This window comes from Camelus ferus, chromosome 17 (genome assembly GCF_009834535.1).
Source record: "Camelus ferus isolate YT-003-E chromosome 17, BCGSAC_Cfer_1.0, whole genome shotgun sequence".
NCBI classification, from domain to species: domain Eukaryota; kingdom Metazoa; phylum Chordata; class Mammalia; order Artiodactyla; family Camelidae; genus Camelus; species Camelus ferus.
In genome coordinates this window covers 14337711-14360959 of record NC_045712.1, presented here as the reverse complement: position 1 = coordinate 14360959, position 23249 = coordinate 14337711, and the positions used below count along the sequence as shown (strand labels likewise).

General features: G+C 46.9%; 1 protein-coding gene across 11 annotated transcripts in view; it reads right to left on the bottom strand.

Annotated features, from left to right (window-relative positions):
* Nucleotides 1-23249, bottom strand: part of PRICKLE2 (prickle planar cell polarity protein 2) — a 310745-nt gene that overhangs the window by 16194 nt on the left and 271302 nt on the right. The gene's annotated exons all lie outside the window — the stretch shown is intronic.

Genomic DNA, 23249 nt, shown 5'->3' with positions numbered 1-23249 from the left:
CTACATATAACAGCATGGCTGAATCTCATAAAGATAATATAAAGTGAAAGATGCCAGACACAAAAGCATACATACAGTATGATTCCACTTAAATAAAATGAGAGACTATCGCAAACTTCCCCAAGCTGCTGGAAGTCAGGACAGGGCTTACTTTGGAGAGAAGGGAGGGGTGGCGAGTGGGAGGGGCTCAGGGGGTTTCCGGGGCCCTGGTCGACCTGGGAAGGGGTTGCCACAAGTGTAATGACTCATGGAGCTGCAGCTGGTGATTTAGGCACACTTTGGTTTGTTACACATCTACGAAATGTTTATTACAGATATTCACCAAGAGAGGCAAGAACGTACTTCCGACAACCGAAAGGTACATGTGAGGAATTCATCTCTCTCATCACAGTGTCTGATACACCAGACTTGGATGGCTTGTACACATGGGTCAAAGCGGCAGCTAACACTCTAGGCTTCATTGGATATTTCACCCTTTGAAGGGTTAAATTCCCTCATTTCTATTTTCCTTTTTAACTGGAATACACAGGGATCTTCAACACCTAAGCTCTTATCCCTGGGCAAATTTACACATTTATGAAACCTGCCTGTTCACAACCCTCTCTTTCCTGCTAGGCATATGCATTTCCCACCAGTGATGGCCAGCTTGACAAGGGAGGGTAGAGGTTTAGAGATAAGTGGTTTATGGATTTAAGAGACAGTATACAATATACTCTTTTAAACTTGAGGTCCTTGCTTCTCAAGATCCCACTTACCCATAGCTGGGGGTTGACAATGTGCCATTCTTGCCAGAAAAGTTCATGACATGGTGCAAGACACGGCCAATTAGTGAACTGAGTAACGGATGAAAGGATACAACAAGGGCCAGGTAGATGGTGTGGCTTTTAAATGGATGGGTGGATAGTATGAAGAAACAACGAAAGGGTTGGGGATGGGAAAACAGAACGATGGATGAAAAAAGCAATGAATGGATGCAAACTCATGCATGTACAGAAAAAGAGACATGGTTTTGGGGCTCCTAAGAAATCAAAGTTCTATAAATGCAAGCTGCAGAATAAAGTTCTCAGTGAAGGGTTAAGTTACCAAGTAATCATAACTCCTTCTATTATTAATTTGCATTGAAGACACTTTTCATTGGTGCCTCCATCTCTAGAGAGGAAGGCAGGGGGACCTGCAGATGAGGAACTGAAAAACTGAAGAAAAGAACCTGCTCAAGGCTGGGGGCAATGATGGGAGTCAGTGATGAAGGCAGGGATTGAATTAGGTCTCCAGACATTCAAAGTCAGCTTCTTCTCAAACTTCAGTAAAGATGCAAGCCACCCAGGGATCTTCTTAAAATGAATACTTGTATCAGCTGCATCTGAGGTTCAACCCAAGATTCTGAATATCTAACAAGCTCCGAGGAGATGCGGACGTGGTTGGTCCACAGATCACACTTGGATCAGCAAAGGTCTGGGGTGCTTTCTATTATCTCATGATTCTGGAAAGAAAGCCTGGCATCTCTTTTTTATAATTAACATATCCAGGAAGGTGTGTGTCAAAGACACCTGTATCTGAGCATGTAAGGCCCCCAGACCTCTGGCCAGGGAGCCAGGGAACCCACAGAAGGAGGGAAAGGAAGTACGGCCTTGCACCATCCTGTCCCTCCTTCTCTCCCCATCAACCAAAGCAAAGCTGCCACCAATCTGTTGCCCCAATTCTGACACAAGATCCAGCAAAACCAGGAGTGGGTTCTTGGAAGACGTAAGGACACTGAACCTGGCCACGGTAACTCCCTCTCCTGCTCTCTATCTCCAATTCCTGTCTCTGCCCGTCTGTGCCCTTCATTCAACTTCCTGAGGCAACTTGGGCTTGGCCTGCCTCACGCTCTGCACAGATGGAGTCCTCCCAGGCCCTCAGATTCCTCTTCTTCCATCTGGCCAACTTGACACAGATCTATACTCAGAATCAAGGAAGATTTTCCAAGGTATCCTGTCTGATCATGTGGAAAAAGATTCTGCAGGCAAATAAATTTGGCAATTTCGGAAAAAAAAGGTTCTCAAAACCTTTAACTGGCTTAAGTGCTGTAGGGATTTTCAAAAAGGAGATAGAAAAATGCAGACTTTTCCACACTTAGATGATAAAACCCCTTCCCCACCTGGCTCCAACCTAGACTCAAAAATGACACATTCCGTGAAATGCCAGCTTAACAACACTGATTCCTGCTAAAATCTGAACACATCTGTTTATAGTTTCCATCCCTGCACCATAACAGTGCTATGCTCAGTGAAACCAGAGCCTTAGGCAAAAGGGAAAAAAGTCAGTAAAACTGTTCCTGTCTTTATTTATAAATTTTGTATTTTGTTCGTCACAGACTGTGGCATGTTGATGCTTAAAATACTGCACTGAAATATTCTTTATCTTGATTACTGAGCGCTGGCGCTCCTTTTGATCATGTACCCACAGCGGGTGCCTCACTTGCCTCACATCAGTCTTGGCCCTGCCAGACAGGCTACTTCCCTCTCACCTTAGTCACACATTTAATTTTTATTTGTGAAATGCCATGGATTGTACGTTTATTATTAACTGCATTCACTTAGAGGAAAAAGTCATTCATCTGGAAAGCAAAGGAACTGGAGTCCAGTCCCAACTCTGCAGCAAAGACCAGCAGAATCCTGAATAAATCTCTTCTCCTCTCTGAACCTCAGCTCTTCTTCTACACCTTCACCGGAGATTCTCCAAGCTTCTCCCAGATGAGAGCCTGTGATTTTTTTTTTCCGAGGTGTTTCAAAAGGTTTTCTTTTTTTTTCAGTTGAGATACAATTAAGAACACTGTATTAGTTTCAGGTGTACAACATAATGGTTCAGTATTTGTGTACATTGTAAAATGATCCTATATAATAAGTCCAGTTAACATCTGTCAACATATATAGCTGTAATTTTTTTTTCTAGTGGTGAGAACTCTTAAGATCTACTCTTAGCAATGTTCAAATTTACAATACAGGATTATTAACTATAGTCACCATGCAGCATATTACATCTCCATGACTTATTTATTTTATAACTAGAATTTTGCACCTTTGGACCACCTTCACCCATTCCTGTGAGTGTCTGTGGTTTTGATTCTGTGATCCAAGAGAGATACTGCCCATTATCAGAGCAGAAGGGATTACTGGCTAGGTACCATAGCAGCCCCTGATCCCTGAGGGAATAGTGCCCAGGAGAGAGAAGGAAGGTCTGATCAAGGGGGTAAAAGGGAACCGAAGAGTTACTGGGGTGCTGCCAGAGAGGTCGGAACTGAAAACACTTAGGTGGTTCCCAGACAGTCAGGAAAACATTTAGGGGTGTAGCTTGTTGGCAGAAAAGAAAAGAAAAGATAGAAAGAGAAACCTAAACCTAAGATTTGTGTACTTTGCTATCTTTCATCAGTCTAAACCTAACCGTCAGTCCTTAAGGGGATTGTGTGGTAACCGCTAGCCGGGATTTGCCCCCAGAAATGCCTAATGGAACCAACAAGGCTCACTTTAAAACAGAGTGTGGTCCTCACACCACCTGTGTCAGAATCACCTGGGGAACCTGTCCCAGATCTACTGCATCGGAACTTCTGAGAGGGAGGCTCAAGAATCTGCATTTTCAACAAATTCTTCAGTTGATTTTGATGGCTTTAAAATTAAAACACAAAACCAAAACCAAAAACCCCAAAACCCACTGCTCTGAAGTCATATGAGTGGGGCTAAATAAACAAGTCCCCAGCGCCAGCTCCCCTTACACGCCAGCAACCTTGGAATTCAAAGTCTGAAAAGCCGCCTGTTACATAACTCTGCCTTGCCAGTGCCAAGCGAGGTGCGAGGATTCTGTGACCCGCCAAGCCCCGGGCCACCGTCAGATGCAGAATTTCCAGGACAATTTGTGTCACCCTTCCCGCCAGATCTTGGCTGGTGAAGACTGATGACTTAATTCCCCAACCTTTGTCACTAAGTGTGGTCCCTGTGCCAACCCAGCCAGGGTAGATGGCAACCCAGCTCCCCTGGAAACTGTTCAGATGGCTGGTACCCGAGAAACCCATCGGGATGCTGGAGACTGGGAGAGAGGGAGGGATTTGACTTGGTTTGGCTCCAACGCTTGGGCCACCAGACAGTTCTCTGTTCTCAGAGCATTAAAACCCTCAAATATTGGAGCAAGTTGGGTGACCACACTGGACACGATGTACAGCCCCCGTCCTCAAGCAGGATTTGGTCCTTCAAGTGACCATCTCAGAGCCCCTTGTCTTTTGATGGAAATGCAAAGTTATACAACCTATAAGAGGGCAACCTGGTAGTATCTACAGAACTTCCAACGTGCACATCCCTTGATCAGAAATCTCACTTCTAGGAACTGATGCTATGAAACAGCTTGAACAAGCACACAAACCCAAGTAAAAAGCTATTCACCAGAACACAGATTGTAACAATGAAAAATTGGAGAAAAAAATCCAAGTGTCCACCAATAGGGGATGAATTAAAAGAATGACGGTGTCATCACACATGGAAATACCATGTAGGTTCAGATGAGTTAGCGCTACAGAAACCAACAGGGAAAAACGAACACGCTATACTGTTAAGTAAAAACAAAAAACAAACAACAATAAGAACAAACTGCAAGACAATATGATGACATTTTTGTTTGTAATGATGTATCTGTCAGTGTATGCCCAGAGACAAATAGCCAGGAAATAGTCACCTAATGGTGGGGGGGGGGAGAAATTATGGGACAATTTCAACTTATATATTTCTGTAGTTTTTTTTTTTATTTCTGTAGTTGTATAATTTTTAAAAAGCAATTTTTGTTTACTGTTAGAGAAAATAATAAAATTATTTGGAAAAAGTTGAGAGTCTATCCCTTTTCACCCTAGCCTACCTCCCAGGAAAACGAGAAGCAAGACCCTTTCTCTGGGGCTGAAACAAAGCCAGAGACAAGGATATTAAACACAAAGTCTTATCATTTCTGGGACACATTTCTGGGACACTGAAATGTGACAAGAAAATAAGTTCCTCCCCAAATCTCGTGCTAAGTTATTCAGAGCTGTTTGAAACTGAAAATATCTACAGCCCATAGGGGAGGCATGAGAAACCAGGGCAGGTGCTTTCAGATCTCAAACCATCCCATCTCCACCCACGCCTCTACCTTGAGGCTCTGAACCCCAGCTAGGTACCTGCTGCCTCTGTAGCTGGTTTTAACTATGAGCCACAAGGACACTTACCTGTGGTCATCACTGTTGGCCAATTTTACGCATGAGGTCATTTGCTCATAAAGGCTTTGGATTCAGGCTGCCTCTCAGTAGCCATGTGGTCTTAGGCAAATCTCTTAATCTTTCTAAGCCTTATCTGTAAAACAGAGGCTTGTTCATTCAACAAACATTTCACGAACGCCTACCATGTGTCAGATTTACCAAATGCCTACTATGTGCCAGACAGGGCTTCAGCTGCTGGGACAACAACAGCAAGACCGCACCACATGTACGTCTCCCCCTCATGTAGCTCCCATCCTAATAGTGGAGGATGACAATAAACAAAGTAAACTATATACTATGTCAAATGGTGCTAAGTGCTGTAGAGGAAAATAAGGCAGGGGAGCTGGAAGAGGAGCATCTTGTCGGGGCTGCCTCAGGGCAGAACAGACCCTGCCCTTACACAGCGAGTTAATGCAGGTGATGCTCTAGGTACAGCCCTCATCCCACAGCAACTACTCAGTAACGAATGCCCTGCTACCACTGCCACTGCTCCTGCCACCAGCATCCGTCCGACCTCCCCGCCCCACCCCTGCGGCCTGTCCTTGGTCAGTTTTCCTCTGCTGGGTATTTCACAAGAGGTACCTTTTGGACATAGACCGCGGGCAAGGCACGGTACTGAGCAATTTTACACATCCACCCTCATCTGAGTCTCATGGATCCCCTCACAGCGGGGACTGTTACTCTCATTTTTCAGAAGAGAAATCTGAAGCTCAAAGAAGTTGGAGGGTCAGTCACCCAGATCATACTGGGAGCATGCAAACCCCGGTGAGCCTGACTGAAGGCTTAACCTCTCGACAGCCAATGTCTTCGGCCTCCCAGGCCTGAAAGCCAGATCCCACCTGCCCTGCTGAAAGCAGGCGAGGCCCCCCCTCCCTGAAGAGCTGACAGCGGTGCCCACGTGGCCTGTGGTCCTGCCTGAACCTCACCAGGCCAGGGCGCTGAAGATAACCAGGGAAGGCAAACCTGGACCCCCGGCCTGTTTCCTCTCTCTCGGTCCCGCTCTGTGATTTGAGGTCTCTCGATCAGACTCAGGGTGAGTCAGCAGACACTGATTAAAGCGGTACCCTCAACAAAGGAGGGGGGCGACGAATGGCAGCAGATGAACTGAACAGTTGAGGTCAGGTCTCCCAGACAATTTCCTCATATTTTATACGATGAAAAAAGTTCCCTTTATTCCCTTTTCACCGCAGTCCGCAATTTTTGGGGGCTGCTCCCATGGAAAGAGCCTCCAGCCTGACAGAGGAGAGGTGCTGGTGGAGGAAAAGGAGGAGCAGGAAGTGGGAGGGGGCAGGGGAAGGGCTGGCGGGGGTCTGAGCGCACCCACCTGCTTTCTCACGTCTGGAGCAACCGAGTTCCTGAAGCCGGTCCAGCTCACAGACAGACTTTTCCACAGGGGAAAAGGAATTTAGCTGCTGCTCTGCTGCTAATGTGATGCGGTGATGGTGATTCCGACAAAGTCAAACCCAGGGATTGTCAAAGTAGGGAGAGGAGAGGCTGTGCCTTCCCGGACCAAGGGGAGTTGCAGGGGGAGGGAGGGGCACCGGCACTTAAAAAAGAATATGTGACATCTAATACTGCATTAACCATTATTTTCATAGTACAAACCTAAAGTACCTAAAAAAGGTAGCTTAGCAGTTTCTCAATCTTGGCACCTTTGACATTCATTTGGAGCCAGATAACTCTCTGTTGGGGGGAGGGCGTGCACTGCGGGATGTTGAACCGCATCCTTGGTCTTTACCTACTAGATGCCAGTAGCATCCCATCCTCTCCTGTGACAACTCAGAATGTCTTCAGACATTGACAAAGGTGCCCTGGGGGGTAAAATCGCCTTGGTTGAGAACCATGGGATTATAGTTACAAGTACAGGACTCAAGTGTTGGAAGCTTCGGAACCCTGGTTTAAGGCACTTGCTGCCTTGTGGTCCTGTTCATGTTAGTCCACATCTCCAGGTCTTGGCTTCCTTTATCTATGAAATACAGACGACATGATACGTATGCCTCACAGCATTATCACAGAGACTAACTGAGAAGGGTCTATCTGTGTAGTTAACACAGGGTCCCACTTAAAAGGCTTCACAGATGTTAGCTCTATTTATGACGGTGGATCTCGGTTGCCTTGAGGGTGTACAGAGGGTACTCTCTGAACCAGAGAGTAGGAGTGCAAAGTATCAGACTGGGGTGGGGTGGGCTGTAAAATCTCATGCCTTATTAAAAAACAAAACAAAAAAACAGAAGTGAGATTCAATGGTCTGGACCATTGCTATTGAAAGCAGGTTGCAGAAGATCATGGTTAGACCAGAGCGAAGAAAAGCAATGAGCCGGGGGGGGGGGGGGGAACGACCCCCCCACCGGGCTCAACTGGTCGCCCTAATCTTGCGCTAGCAGCTGCTAAGGTTGTTGGGGCTGAGCCTGGGCTGGCGCCCTGGCTGCTGTGGGGAACCACGGGGCTGGACAGCTGTGAGGAAGGGAAGGAGCCAAGGGAAGGATGAGGAGGATGATCTTCCGAGGAGCCTGGGGCACTCGGCGGACCTGCCCGCTTTGGCTTTCCTGGCTGATGTCATGTCTCTCTGGAGAACCCTTCCCATCAGGGAAGCACCTGAGCTTTGTGGCAACTCCCTCCTTTCAGCCAAGATTAAAGGCTGAAATTACCAAGAGCCCCCTCCTTCTCCTTCAAGAGTGTTTATTTATGGAGAGAAATACAGAATAGTGGTTAAAAGTATAGGTCTGGCAAAACTGCTCGAATCCTCGCTCAGCCAGCCACTAGCTCTGTGACCTTAAACTCTCTTATCTTTGGTTTCCTCGTCTCCAAGATGGGGAGAAGAGCTTTAATTGCTCTTGTTTCTTGTGGTTCCCCTGACTTGCTCAGGTCGGTCCTCAGCTATTACACTATCGACATGCATGGGTCCTGGGAATACCCCCCACCTCTGCTGCTGATGAAAACAACAAATGTTTTTGAGTGTTTGCTGTGATCTAGGAATTGTATGAAGCGCTTTCTCATTTAACCCTGTGTGCGGGTTGTTATCGGTGAGGGAATTCAGGCTCAAAGAATTCACGTAATTTGCTCAAGGTCACAGAACTGCTCAAGGTCAAAGCAGAGAGTTGAACAGGGGCCTATCCGACCCTTGCGATCACCTTAATGGCAATTTCTGGATGCTTCTGGGTAGGGTTTGGTGCACAAAGGTGTTATCAGAAAGCATTCTGCATGCTCAGAAACGAGCGTTCTCTCCCTTAGGATGTGCGCTACTTCACAGATGGAGAGAAAACAGACCAAACTGGGGCACTGGGAGCTGAACTGCCCACAAATCATTCCAGAAGCCAGAAATATACACACCTGATGGAGAATGTCGATTTGCCTTAATACAGTGCTTCTCAAGCTTGTCGACTTGGCAGAATTACGGGGAGCCTTTAAATAACCTCTCGCCCAGGCCAAACCTCACACCAGTTAAATCTTAGGGGTGGAGTCTAGGCATCCGAATTCGTTTATAGACTCCCCAGATGATTTCATGTGTGGCCAAGACCGAGAACCAGGGTCTGAGGATTTCAGTGTCTACCGTGAAGTACAATTCCTATTTATGGTAAGACAAGAAAAATGTAAACCTAAAAAAATTTTTCTGTGCCCTCTGCCCCCCTCTCCCCCTCTCCTGTGCACCATGCATTGACCAAACCTCTCCCATCAGCAAAAATACCTCCTCCACCACAAAGAGCAACGTTCTAGTACCAACAAGACAACGCCTTCAAAGATAACCTTCCTTCTTGATCTCAAAGGGATCAAGATGACCCACCACTCCGCACTTAGAGATGTGCATTGTGCAAACTGTCAATACTGTGCTGTGACCTCTAACCAGTGGAACAGTTCTCGGAGCTTTTTGAGAGGTTGTTCCCGGGTTATAATCCTTAGTTTGGCACAAATAAAACTCCCCATTTCTTTCTTAGATCGACTGATTAATTTTTCATTGACACTACCTTACATCTTTCCATCTATTGGAAAACATCTCTTTTTTCTCCCTTAAAAGAGATGCAGAAAACACAGTGACCATTCTCTAGTGTTAAGTATTCACATTATGTCTTTTGAGTTTAAGGGAGGAAGTTCCATGAGATATTGGTTCCCTTTTTTCAAGTTAACCAAACAAAGCTGATGGCAGCCGAGGGCCTCAAACATGTGATGGCTCTTGAGATTTGTAAGGAGCCTTGGTCACCAGTCACTGAATTTGTCCTGAACCGTGAACCCACTTGGTCTCATCTCTTGTCTTATCACAGTGATGAGAGTCTAGAAGGACAATGTCATGTGATGATTTCCCCCCAACAATGGTGAACTCCTGGACGTCCACTTTGGGAAGGGATCTTGAAGAAACGTGGAAGGGTCCACAACTTTGAAGGCTGCATGAAAGCCTTCTGTAACTATGGCAACATCCAATCAGGAAAAGTGACAGCTGCTCAGTCTCTCTTCTTAAGGACCAACTGACTGGTCCCAAGAGCCCTGGAGTCTGTTTGCTATGGCCCAAACTCCCTAATTTGTGCAATAAAAATAAGGAGATTTGTGAATCATATTTCTGTTCAGCCATATGTTTTCAGGGCTTACTGTTTGCTTAAGGAAAGGCTTTTGCTTTAATCAGATTTACCCTTTAGTTGCTTGGCTAAGCCAGGATACCGGGGGTAAAATTCAAATATGTCACGTATATGAAATTCAGGAGATGACCAAGCCAGAAATCAGCACTGAAAGGAAAAATGAGCTATAGCAACACAGAGATCGACAGAAAGAGTTCACAGATTTTTTCCTTTTCCAAAACACTTTTGTTTTCAAATGACAGGTCCTTCCCGCAAGACTCCCTAGCACACACATGGTATTTCTGACCTAGCGTTTCCTTGTACTCTTGCATTCACTTTCCCAACCCACTCTGCAAATCACTTGACTTTTTCTACTTTAAGACACCCGACTAAAAAGGGGACCAGGACAGTGTTCTCAGAGGGATTCCAGGAGGTTGAATTTGAGCCAGCAATCAAATGTGAGAGCGTCACAGCTCTAAATATAGCTCTCCCCGTTGACAACCACACTCTCAGCACACTGGCCTGCTTTCAGTTCCTAGAACTGAAAAGTTCTGTCTTGCCTCAGGGCCTTTGCATATGCCCTTCTTAAAGCCTTTAATCTTTTTCCTCCCCTCCTCCCTCTCCTTTGCAAGATCAAGTCCTTATCTAATTCTTAGCTTAAACACCACTTCAGAGAGCCTCCTTGGCCATTCTTTTTATGTGGTTAATCCTCAATGCTCTCTATTCTTTACCCTGCTCTTGTCTTTCATATCACACATCATAATTTGCCTTTAGCGTTTGCTTGTATACCCCCGGCTAGAATTATAACTGTCTGCATCCTGTTCTCCTAGAAAGCTGCACCAATGGCTGCCTCTCTTACCCTTGGGCTTCTGGTTGGGGTGGACTCCCAGGAGGAGATCAGAGGGCAGAAAGCGAGAGAGGTCAGGGTACTTATTGCCCTGGCTGCCTCCCCAGGCTGCAGGTTGGCTGTGGTTCCCTGCCTAAGGCCTCAGTTACTACAGCGGCCCCGCTTTCATCAGGCTTTCTTTAATTACCCTTTGAATGTGCCATCTGTTTCCTGCTGGGGCCCTGACCCGCACAGGGACTAGGTCTGATTTATTCACCGATGTATACTTGGCAACCAGCAGAGTGCCTGGCACATGGTCGGCACCCAATAAATATTTGTTGAATAAATGAATATAAAACAATACAGACCCAAGATTTTTAAAACGTCTTTCTCTTCCCCATTCTTTTTGTTTCCCCCAACAAAAATCCTGTATTGAACTCTGGTAGAGAAGACAGATAAAACAGGGTTGTTGGGATTGCGGGTGGGTGAGTGAGACCCACCGGCATGGCTCCCTCTGAACTGGCAACTCTAGAAACACAGCACATTAGAGATGTATTCGGTGGCGGTGGGGGGGACGGGACGGGGGGGGCATAAAGGGTGACGGGACATCTTAGCTGTTTCTGCCACCGAGGGACATAATATTAGGGGCTGGGTTTCAAGTGAATGATGTTTACATCTTAATGCTCCCAGGAGAGCTTTGGGTTCAGCTGCTGGATGACAGAAGTGGCGGGGAGGGGATGGCGCTTCTGAAAACCTACTAAGGATGCTTAAAATTCTCCTTTTGCAGCAGTTCTGGGCTCAGAGGAAAGCTGGAATAATAATATCCTCCCATCAAATGTGTTCCATACAGTATTGTCAGAAAAAGGTGTGTCATCCACAAGCCCTAGCATAAAGTCCCCCTCAATATACAGCTTCAGAGGGCAGAAAGCGACACAGGAAGCCACCTGCTCCCTGGGCAGCCCGAATCCCGGGCAGAAAGGGAGCCACAAAGACGATGCTCAGGTGACAGAAAGCCGGGTCACCCAGGGTCACGATTCACTCACGAATGGTGAGATCTGGGTTGCTTTAAGGAAACCTTGATGAGAGCCTCAGGCTGCGCTCGAATTCCTCTCCCTGCAGAAGGGCCTGAACTTGAAACAGATCAGCAGACAAGGGCCTGGCCAGGCTGTCTCGGAGGCTGATAATGATCTCAATGGAAAACTTCCATTGCTGGACTCCCCTCACTGTCTTCCCAGCTTAGGGCCCAAAGCTGAGCCTGTTTCTCATCCACAGGCTCAAAGAACAAATTAATGCTACGCTGGGGCAAATGGGAATTGTCCGAGAAGTTAACTGATGCTGGGGGGAGGGGAATGAATGAAGGAGAGGCTGAGGTCTGGGAGCTGACGGTCTGGCTCCTCGCAAGGGGAGGCAGGGCCCCATTAGCAGTAATAGGTGTTCTACAGGGATAATTAGGCCACAGAGTCTGGAAGCCTCGTTTAACTCGGACAAGATGAGAAACCGAGATTCAGGGAGAAAGGGCTCATCTTTCGGGTTGCAAACATTCCTGAAAATCCAAGCCACAGAGTTCCCGGCTGTGGGCGTCGGCATGGTCTGGGGCTTTGACGTCTGCAGACCTGCTGGACCTCAGGTTCATCCACTGACCCCAGCCCTCTCCTTCCATCCCCATCCATTGTGGTGATTTCTGAGTTCCAGTCAATCTTCCTTCCCCCTGGTAGGTGAGCAACGGGCTGAGACAGAGTTAAAAGAAAAGAGATGGGAGGTCGGCACCCGGGGAACTCTGGTAATAAGAGTAATAATAACTCTCAAATATTGAGTTTGCCAAGTGCCGGGCATGCAATTAAGTGCTTTCTGCATATTACCTCCTGTTTCACAAGAGCCCCATGTGGCCGAAATTTACATTTGCTCTAGAGGAAGCTGAGGGACTGAGGGATGTAAGCCACTTGCCTGGGGTCCCCACAGCTAGAGTGGTGATGGGATTCCAGCCAGGTGGGTTTGGTCCTCAAACAGTAACCAGAAATGTGCACTGCAGCTGGGGTCAGACCAGAAAGCAAAAAGGGTTCTTGCAGCTGCAGGGGGGGCTTCTGAAATGCCCAGCCAGGCAGCCCCTTCACGTGACATCATGACCCCCCTCAGATGTGGTTCTGAGTGGCTTTGATGGGGACCGATGATTGCCAGTCAAGTTCCCTGTGTCTAGACCAGGCTTTCTCATCCTTGGCACTACGGCTCACGGGGTGGGGTAATGCTCTGCTGAGAGGGAAGGTGCTGTTCTGTGCACTGGAGGGTGTTTTGTTGTACCCCTGACCTCTGCCCACTAATACCCAGCAGCACCTGCACCCCATGTTGACAACCAAAAATGTCTCCAAACATTGCCAAAGGTCCCCTGGGTGGCAGAACCCCCACCCTCCCTACCTGCTCCCATCCCTACTGAGAGCCATTGATCCAGAGCATCACGCTCATGCTAGGACAGTGTTTGTATGTGAATGTGCATCTCAGGCAAAGGGAATTTCCCTCCCTCATCATTCTACCTAGGACTTAGTATAAGATAAAGAAAGAAATAAAATATAAAGAAAGAAATAAAAAGGATAACTCGTTCTAGCCTGTCCTCTCCTCCTCTCCTCTCCCTTCCAGCTCTGAGCTCCATCTGCTAAAGGAAAAGACACAAATAAAGCCTGAAATGGACTTCTCTGCTCTCCTAAATCAGCACCTCTGTTCTGAAAGGCAGCCATCAGGACGTCTGAGCATGCCAGGATGAGAAACCCTGGAGAGGTTTACAGAGGTTTAACTGCCGGGCAGTTACAGAGTCAAGGCTACGGCTGCTGCCATCAAAAGCACAATGTCAGAATCCAAAGTAAGTCCCCACAGGTGTCCTTGGACTGATAACACAGTCAGGGAAGCAGATCTGATTGGGCAGGATGACTGACTCCAAGAAACAAGAAGTCCCTCAGACTTTGCACAGCTAAGAGTCCAGGATTTGTCTCAAGGAGAGGTCCAGAGAACAGAAATGCACCGGAGGACAGTTTCTACTCCTTTGTGTAAGGAGCAAAATGAATTTGGTTTTGCCTCCACTCCTCATGCACGGGGGAAATAACAGAGAAAAGACAAGATGGGGGCTGGATAATCTGCAAACTGGGAACACCAAAACCTTGGACAGTCAAGAGGTGAGAAAGGCTATTTTCCAGAACAGAAAATAAAATGGAAGAAATATGTCCTAAATCTTCAGCTAAGTGGATGGGGGATTCAGCATGACATATTTAAGCTGCTAACTTTTTTGTACCAAAGAAAACACTAGGCTTTTTCTGAGTAATTTTGTGTTGGAACACATAGACTTTATCTTCTAGATGGTGCCTTGCCTGTTTGCTCAGCCTGATTTGTGACAGCTGTCTGCTAGAAACATGTCATGGTCTGGTTTTGATTTGGGAAGAGCAGGCTGGAGGAGCCGCCTGGCAGAACAGGGCTCACAAAACACACACACACACACACACACACACACACACACAGCGCTACCTCGGTGCTCTCAAGGTGATGCTGGTTAAAAAAACTGAGGGCTGGTGAAAATTATTTTGGGCTAAACAAACAATAAACCAACCAACCTCAAATTTGTATGAAACTCTGGTTTTACAGCTTTTTGAATTTTTCACCTTGATTTAGAACTAAAACAGACCCTATTTGAAGACTGGAGTGTTTCATTGTCCACTTTTTCTGCTGCATCCAGTGACAACACCAAAACCACTTGGAAAGTATTACCCTCTTTCATATGTAATCCATACCATGTAATTAAGGAATATCCCATACATATGTTTCAGTTAATGTATTCTTAACTCATTAAAATGCTATTTACTGTACCAAGTTGGGGAGAGGCAGTTAAGACAGGTGATGGTCAGCAGAGAATCACGGACAGTCCCCACGCTGCCGTCGGCACACTGTGTGGAGAAGATGTTAGAACGCTTTCCCCAAGCGGCCAAGTTGAGAAGGTCAAACATCTGGCCAGCCGCTGAGCCAAAATATTGAGAAGGTCAACGTTGACAAGAAAAGGGATGGTTAAAAAGGTACGCTGTGTTGATGGAAATCGATGGAAATCAAAGGAAATCAAGATTTAAAGAAAAATCAGTTTGGAAACTGCCTAAAAGCCCAATTCCTGAGATGCGGTAACATCCATTCGACTGAATATTGATGTAGTCATTGTAAAGGATGATCACAAAAGCTCTGAAAATAAGCTAACAAAAGAATGCAAATGAAGACATTCAGGACACAAAATATTCAGCATGTCTACAATTCAGAAAAAATGATGCACTAGTATACAGGGAAAAACCGAAAATACATCAAGATTCACAGAAGTCAATGGTGGGGGTAAGGAAATTTTTTCCTTACTTCTATATTTTTTCTCAATTTTTCTCTTCTTCATTTTCCTAACTGCCAATCTTAAAAAAACAAAACAAAACAAAACAAAACAAAAAACAACAATTTGAGTTTCAGAGCCATTTTCAAGTAGAGAAAAGCTAGCTCATTTCCCTATGTCAGAGTCCCAAATTCAAAGGTTCCAAGAGAAATGTAAGCTCATCCTTTAAAGATCTACTCTGTGAAATCTTATACCAGTCTGAAAAGCCCATCACCGCCTGGCTTCCACCCTAAACCCATTTTTCCAGCATCGCCTTTTCAGTAATAAAATGAATAAAATCAGCAATCTTTTCTCTCCTGTCAGCAACCATGGTTACTTACTCTCAGCACAGCTGACTGCTCACACCCAAGGAGTTATAAATAAGCCTCCTGAATGGTTATTAGAAACCAGGACACTGGAAAAGTTTCTCAGGACCCAGAAATTGTCAGTGAGGCCATGACAGGTAGCAGGGCTGCATCAGCCGCTCTGGGCTGGGCACTGTCCTTTCTGTCTGCTGCGTCCCATTTCTCTCCCTGAGCTCTAAGAATGTTCTCTGCTTCCCCGCATGCCAGAACATCGACTCAGAAAGAGAAATAAGGAACAGATTCTCCCACGACTTCCACTCTGCTGGTTTTCATCTGGCCCCCGGTCTGTGAGCCGGGTTCAGAGCCATGAAATGCCAATCAGAGGGAAATCACCCTGTGAGACTAGTCAGAAAGCATTCCTTGATCACAGCATCGACTCTGAGCCAGAAGGTTGGGTGCCATCCAACCCCCTGCTCCAAACCGTCTCGCTGGCCTGAAACCTTCACATTAAAATCACCACAGAGACATGCCCCACAGACCAGAGCTTTGTCTCCAGAAAAACATGACTAACATACATAATGGACATTTGATGGACAAGTTCAAATGTTGGGACTTTTGGAGGAACTAGGTTGGGTGGGGCGAGTGGTAGTCAGTCCCAGATGGACGGGACACCTGCGGGATGGAAGTAGACACCTGTGGTTTTTAACCTTCCTTCAGGACAATCCCTCTTCCTTTGAAGAGACTACCCCGATTTCCCTCTGCGAGGCCCCCCCATCTCCAGTTCCAGTCCTGGCTGTTTTGATGACCTCAACCCTGCTGCCTAGTGACCGCGGTGGACACGTGACTCGGGCTTGGCCAATCAGAGCACCCACCCCCCACTCTGCCTTCCCGGCCACAGGAGTTACTCTAACAACTATTAGGTGACCCAATTCAGGCAGATGAACTCAACCATGGGACTTTCAGGGACACTATTAAGAAAGACCACGTCCCATTCTCCTTCACCTGATGCTAACGGATATCAACCTACAGCTGCTGAGAGCCCTCTTTGCTGCCCCTGTGAAGAGCTGCTTGAGAATGAAGCCAGGGTGAAGAAACAAGAACCGAGGGCACGAAAGAAGAAGCGTCCTGGTGACATCACGTGTGCATCTGGATCCAGCTGTACCTGGAACCAAAAATCTGCGAACTTCCTAGTTAGCTGATTAAAAAAAAATCTTGTTTGTTTAAGCCAGTTGGAGTTGGGATACTGATGTTTGTAAACAAAAGAGTTGTGTAATTTCAGAGAACAAAGATAGTCCCTATGCATTTCTACCAGGGGTTGGCTTTGGGGCCAAGTAACAGGACTCCAGGTGAATTCTCGGCTTTCCGATCCGCAATTCCAGACTGGGCTGCACATCCTCCCCAGCAGAAGGAAATGATCAGAAAGGTTTAGGGTGTGTAATTTATGAGCATGTTTGTGGTGTAGCCCCTTACCTTATGGGTAGGAGGTTTTACGCAACAATTTCCATAAAGAAACTGGGTTTGAGGATGGACATCCAAGTTTTGCAGAACAGGAGAAATGTTCCTGCCTTAAATTAAATATAACAATGTTTCGCATGACAAAGATTAAAAAACACTTCAGACATTCTTGGTAAAGGGAGCTGTTCTAGATGTTACTTCAGGTTCCCACAACTGACGTTTTCTCCTTTTTCAGTTTGCCAGCAACGCTGATCAATTACCCGCTTACCCCTTAGTACTTGATACATTCCGATGTTGCACAACTGGAGCTTCCCCTGTCAAGGTGTGGAAGTGATGCGTGTTAAAGGCGTGAACATACTATGTATAAGACAGATAAGCAACAGAGGTATATTGTACAGCACAGGGAAATACAGGCATGATTTTGTAATAGGCATTATTTTGTAATAACTTTAAATGGAGTGTCATCTGTAAAAACACTGAATCACTGAGCTGTACATCTGAAACTGATGCAATATTATAAATCAACTATACTTCAATTAAAAAAAAAATCAAGGCGTGGACATGCCATAACAGTGCAACACTGATCAAAGACGGCAGGACGCCTCTCAGACTTCTGCTCCTGCTGTGTGTCTGCACATCCAGGCCAATGACACGTGAACTTTCCACTGAAGCTGGCCTGGGTCAAAAATCACAGAGCAGGCAAACTGTGATTCGCTTCTGTTTTCAAATCGATCTTCTTGCGTCTCCTAGGAACGCTCCCCCAGGGCACTGGAAAGCTTTGCCAATTTCCTGGCCTAGGTCAGCATCACACGCATCCTCTTATTTCAGTCTTCACTCTGTTTACACCCCGGAGGCTGCTTCCTTCAAAGCTTCTCTTGGCTGCAGGGTCCTAATAGGTCTCGCTATATCAGCACTTGCCCTCTTCCAATCAATTCCCCACCCAGCAGGCGGAGTCACCTTTTCAAAATGTAAATCTGATCATGTCACTTCTGTGTCCCCACCCCCCCCTCCAGGGGGCCTGAAACTTCAAGAGCTTTCCATTGTTCTTAGTGGAAAGGTCCTAATCCTTAAAATATCCAGAATGGTTCTGTAGTATGTGCCCTTGCCTCCCTTCCCAGCCTTATTATTCTCTGTGCTTCACCCAGCCACAGGGGCTTCTCTCAGCTCTTCATACCTGCCACACACTCCTACCACAGGCCCTTTGCACATGCTGCTCTTGCTACCTGGAACACTCCTTCCCTTATCCCTTAAGCATCACTTTTTCAGGATTTCCTCTCTGACCTCCCTAACATAGCTCCACCCCTCTTTGTATACCCTTCCACCCCCACATTTACCACTGACGCAATGTCATATTGTACAATTAGATGGTTACTAGGTATTAAACTCCACTAGCCTGGGAGGCGCAGGAGGGCAAGGCCCATGTCCACTTTAGCTCAGCACTGCATCCACAGCACCTCGCACAGGCCATGGCCCCTACGCAGAGTAAACTCTCATAGTAACTTAGAGGGTGTTTGGCACTGTCTTAAATTCCTCATAGGAATGAACTCACTTGATTCCCATAACAACCCTACAAGGTACTACTGTCATTCCATTTTAAAGATGAGGACAGTGAGGCACAGAATGGATAAGCCACTTGCCCAAGGTCACATTGGTATTGAACCACAAAGTCCAGTGTCCAATTCTGGCAGATTGGTCAACAGCCCGCACTCTTATTCATTCTGCTGCAGCTCACAGCGTCCACGGTCATGTCACATGTGCTGAATGAATGAATGAATAAATGAACAACTGGATGAACAAACAGAAACCATCTTTCCTTTTCTCTCACTGCCACCCATATCTGCTTTTCCTTCCTAGAGGTCCCATCTCTCTGACTCAAATCACTCCTTATAGAATTTGGCTGATCCTCAAGGAAACTCATCACTGTCCACAGAGCCCTTTCCTGGGGACCAGCTGACAGTCCCCAGCTATTCTCTGGTGTGGCCTCTGCCTGAGATAACCAGTCCCAATTCCAGCTCTACTCTATACCTGGCCCCAGTGTGACCTGAACCCAGAACCCAACGGGCACTGCAGCCTTGGCGTCCTCTCCCTCAGTGCCTCTTGCCTGGGTGCCAATCCCTGGACGGTCTGTCCTTGTCCCCTTTGTCTTCCCTGCCTCTGACCCAGGCACATCACCTTGACTGCCGCCTCTGGCTCTGCCAATCAGCTCTCATTTGACACCTGTGCTCTCAACCTTCCGTCCAGCCCGGCCAGAGCCTAAGAGACACATCAGCAAACTGGCTGCAACAGGAAAAGGAATCCTTGTCCCCTCAGATGGAGTCACGTGTACCTCTCCTGACTGTGAACACAGCCCTTCCTGTGAGGATGCACATCAGAGAGGCTGAAAGGAAGGGCTCTGAAGACGATCACACCCAGGTTCAGGTCCTGGCCATCAGCGGTGACCATGGGGAAGGCCATACCTAGGAACTTTGGTGTACTCCTCCATAAAATGGGTATAATAATCAGACTTATCTCACAGGGTTGTTATGAAGACTTGAAGAGATGTTATATATATGAGCTCATTAACATATCACGTCACAGTCAGTGGTTTATTGCAATTATCACCACTTAGCATCATCACCGTGACCCACATCTGCTATGGTACGGGGGTCAAGGGCACAGGTTCTGGAGCTAGAATGCCCAGGTTTGAGTCCTGCTCCTCCACTTCCAAGCTGGGTGGCCTCTCTGCGTCTTACTACCTTATCTGTAAAATGGGAATAACAACTGTATCTACCTCGCAGGGATGCTGTGAGTGAGTGCCTGTAAAGTGCTTAGAACTGTACCTGGTCCCTGAGAAACACCCAGTCCTGGTGGTGGCTGTTGATGCTGCTACTCCTGTTTCTAATGCTACCATCACCCGGGCTGTGAGCCGCTTTGGAGGCATGTTTGGACAGCGGCGAGGTTAAAGCGCTTCTGCCGGACTCCACGTGGTGGGGGTGCAGGTGGTGACCGTGCCCTCCTGACTCATTCCGCGTGAGTGTAAGGGATGGAGGACACTTGCCATGGAGAAGGGACGGGACACTCCCAGTCCTAAACCAATCGGCAGGTGTCAAAAGCCCAGACCTGACTGGCGAGCTACTGGGGCTACCTGGTTTTCCAGATCTGTCCTAAGGAAACATGCTGCCCACACAAAGTTCATGCTTCGTGCCAGATTAAACACTGCAGACTTAGTCAAAATGTAAGTTACTGAGCAAGGAAGAGAAGAAAAATTTCATCATCCTAAAATCTAGCTTTTGCTGAAGGATCAAGGGTGTTTGGACTAAGCCTTCTGTGACATGTACCTTCACTCACAGACTGGAGTTTACAGGTACACAGACAGCTGACAAAGCTGCCTTCGCAAAAGACTACTGAGTTTCCTAGCAAAATGCAAATGCAACAGCGAGGGTCAGCAGCAAAAAGACTGACCTTCCAAGGCCAGTCAACACCACGCCCTTGGTGCGTGTGCGTGTGCGTGTGCGTGGCATAGGATGTGAAAGGCTATTTAGGGTCTGCTCCAGTGATGAGTAAGGAAACCGTGCTACGGATACCAGCTACAATCTCCCTTCCACACTGATGTGTCTGACAGATCCATGCAAACACAGGGGCACACAATGGATTTCTTTAGTTCCTTGTTTCTCATGCTCTGCTCTATCCGGGTCAGGAGAAAGAGGAAGCGACGGAGCCGTTTCAAACCTAAAAATGCAGCCGGCACAGCTGCTGGTTGGTATCAGCTGGTGGATATCAGAAGCCAAAACATTCCGAGAGGCCAAAACCATGCAGCAGTATGTTTGGGATGAGAGAGAAATGATAATAATAAAAAGGATCAGGTAAACATTAGAGAGGGTCATAGGTACCAAAGACTATGAAGGAGCGTAAGTGTATTATCATTTTCTTCTTACAAAAACCCCCACAAAGGAAGTACTGTTATTCTCCAAAGTCCATAAATGAGGACAGTGTTCAAGGTCACCCAGCTCCTACAAGATGAAGGCCAGATTTCAACCTAGGGAGTGTGACTCCATAATCAGTACCTGTTAATTAAGTTAAAATCTGAAAAACGAGGGCTCACGGGAGAACTTCCAAAGAGACTAATAATGGGGTTGAAATCGTGCCCATCCCAACAGCTCATTTCCCTCATCCGTGCTGTCCAACAGGGCAGCCTCCAGCTACACGGGCCACTGAAAATTACATTGATTAAAATGAAATCAAATTTAGAACTCAGTTCACTGCCGGTTGAGCGCCTGAAATGTGGCTTGTGCAGCTGACGGCCTGAAATGTTCATTTCATTTCATTTCATTGTAATTAACTCAAATTTCAGTAGTCACATGTGGCTTGGGGCTACCGAATTGGACAGGGCTGATCTCAGGAATTTGTCTGAGCTCGATCAGACACACGGTTCAGGGCTGCTTTCCAAAAATCTCAAGAGACACACGGGCATTGGTTGCTTCGCACAAGGATCCATAGAAAATCTTGAGGATAAATTATCCACCTCTTCCTTAGGATCGAAGACGGTATGTTCTTCAAACAAACGCATGTGGCCTTTTCAACATTACCCAACTCCCAGATCTCCTGATTGCCTCCTAAGTTACAGCACGAGGGCAACGGAGTCAGAACAGACAACCCCAGCAACAACTGCTCTCAGACAAAGGCTGCATCAGCACCAGCAGGGAGCCGGTTAAAATGCAAGCTCCGGGGCCCCACCACCTCCATAGGGTCTGACGCACCGGGTCTTGGTGGGGGGAACACCCTGGAGTTCATGTTGTTATCAGGCAGCCAATGATTCTCCTGCAGGTGGTCTAGCTTTGAGAAACTCTGCTTCAGAGTCTGAATTACATCTTTATCTCCTGGCCTCTTACATTATTATAGCACATAAATCTTTTGAGAATAGCAAAAACTGGGCTGGAAGCCAGGCAGTCGTCCCTCTGTGCTAACTGCTCACTTCCATGACATCAGGCAAGGTGCTTAGTCACCAAGGCCTCATTTTTTTCATCTGAAAAATGGGGGTAAGGGTATCTGTCCTCTAGGGCAAATGAGGACACGGCCGTGAAAGCATCTGTGGAGGATAAAAATCAAAAACACACTGTACAGATATCTTATAACACGTTTTGCTTGCCCAGCACAGTTTAAACAGATTTCACATTTCAAAAAATCCACGTTTAACTTCTCTGGGAAAAGTGGAAGATTTGACAGCATGGAGCTCAGATTAGGCAGTCAGCCTGGTGTGCTTAAGAGCGCTGCCCTGGGATCTCGTGCAGAGGTTCAAATCCCTGCTTCACCTTTTAACAGCTGGGTGACTTTGGGCAAGTCCTTCAACCTCCCTGTGCTTCATTTTTCTTCGACTCTGAAATTCGAATTCTAAGAATCTATCTCTTTCAAAGGGTTGTGGTGATTTAATTGAGTGAGTGAACATTTTAAAAGGGCTTAAAACAATGTTTGGCCCATGGCAAGAGCTGTATCACTGTTGGCTGAAACAATAAATGTCTCTGCACGTGGCAACAGCCAGCTGGAGGTGAGTAGTGGCCGTCGCTCCAGACGGGGCTGACACGCACAAGGTGGTCACAATCTCCACCCAGACAGACACATTTGACTCTGGGATCCCTGCTGTAAGGAGTAGATGTGAGTCTCCCTCCGTGGTGTCCTGTCCACAAGGTGCAGATACACTTAGTGTATCTTAGCTAGCTGTATTCTCCAGCTTTCTGTAGTCAAGGACCAGTTTCTAAACTTTTCATTCCATTGTGGACTCATATGCCACCTCCTTGGGCATGACTGATACCCAGCACATGCCACAGACCACTCACCTGTGGGTCTACAACATTCTGGTCTGCACCTGGACCAGTAAGATGAGCCCAGGGAACATGCATGTGGATGCCACAGCAGTGTCAAATCGCTCTAAGAGTTTCTACACACTGTCAATTTCAGGGCTTATCTCGGGGTAGACTGAGGACAGCCCCGATCTTACACACTGAGTAGTGCCATCTAAGAGAACACTGACATCAGTCCTCACGTACACACAGACCAGCTGGACCACCTGGTTAGAAAGAGCAAGCACTGGATTGTCTGTCTGTCTCTCTTTACTTCTGTCCTTCTCAGCCTGCCTGGCTTCTCCTTGTCTACCCACATTTCTTTTGTCTTTATCTATATATTAAAACCACTCCCCAGTGAGATACTGGGGTTCAGAACAGTCATGGAAGCTGCCATGGATGCTCTGATGTCCCAAGCAGCACCCCGTTTTGTGAGTACTGCCTCCAGCTCACAGCTGCCTCTTCTCCCGAATATTGCCTTTGGCAGACAGGCGCTATCTTGCTCTGTGCCCACACCTACATCCTTATCCCCTCGTCGCTCTCCAGCAATCCAAAGGCAGTGACTGACTGATACAGTGGTGCGAAGTATCAGCCTCTGTCCCAAGAGGAAACCAACTGAATGGTGTAACTCGTCCTCCAGACACCCTGTGGGATCAAGCTGAGCTGGACACCAGCCCAGACAT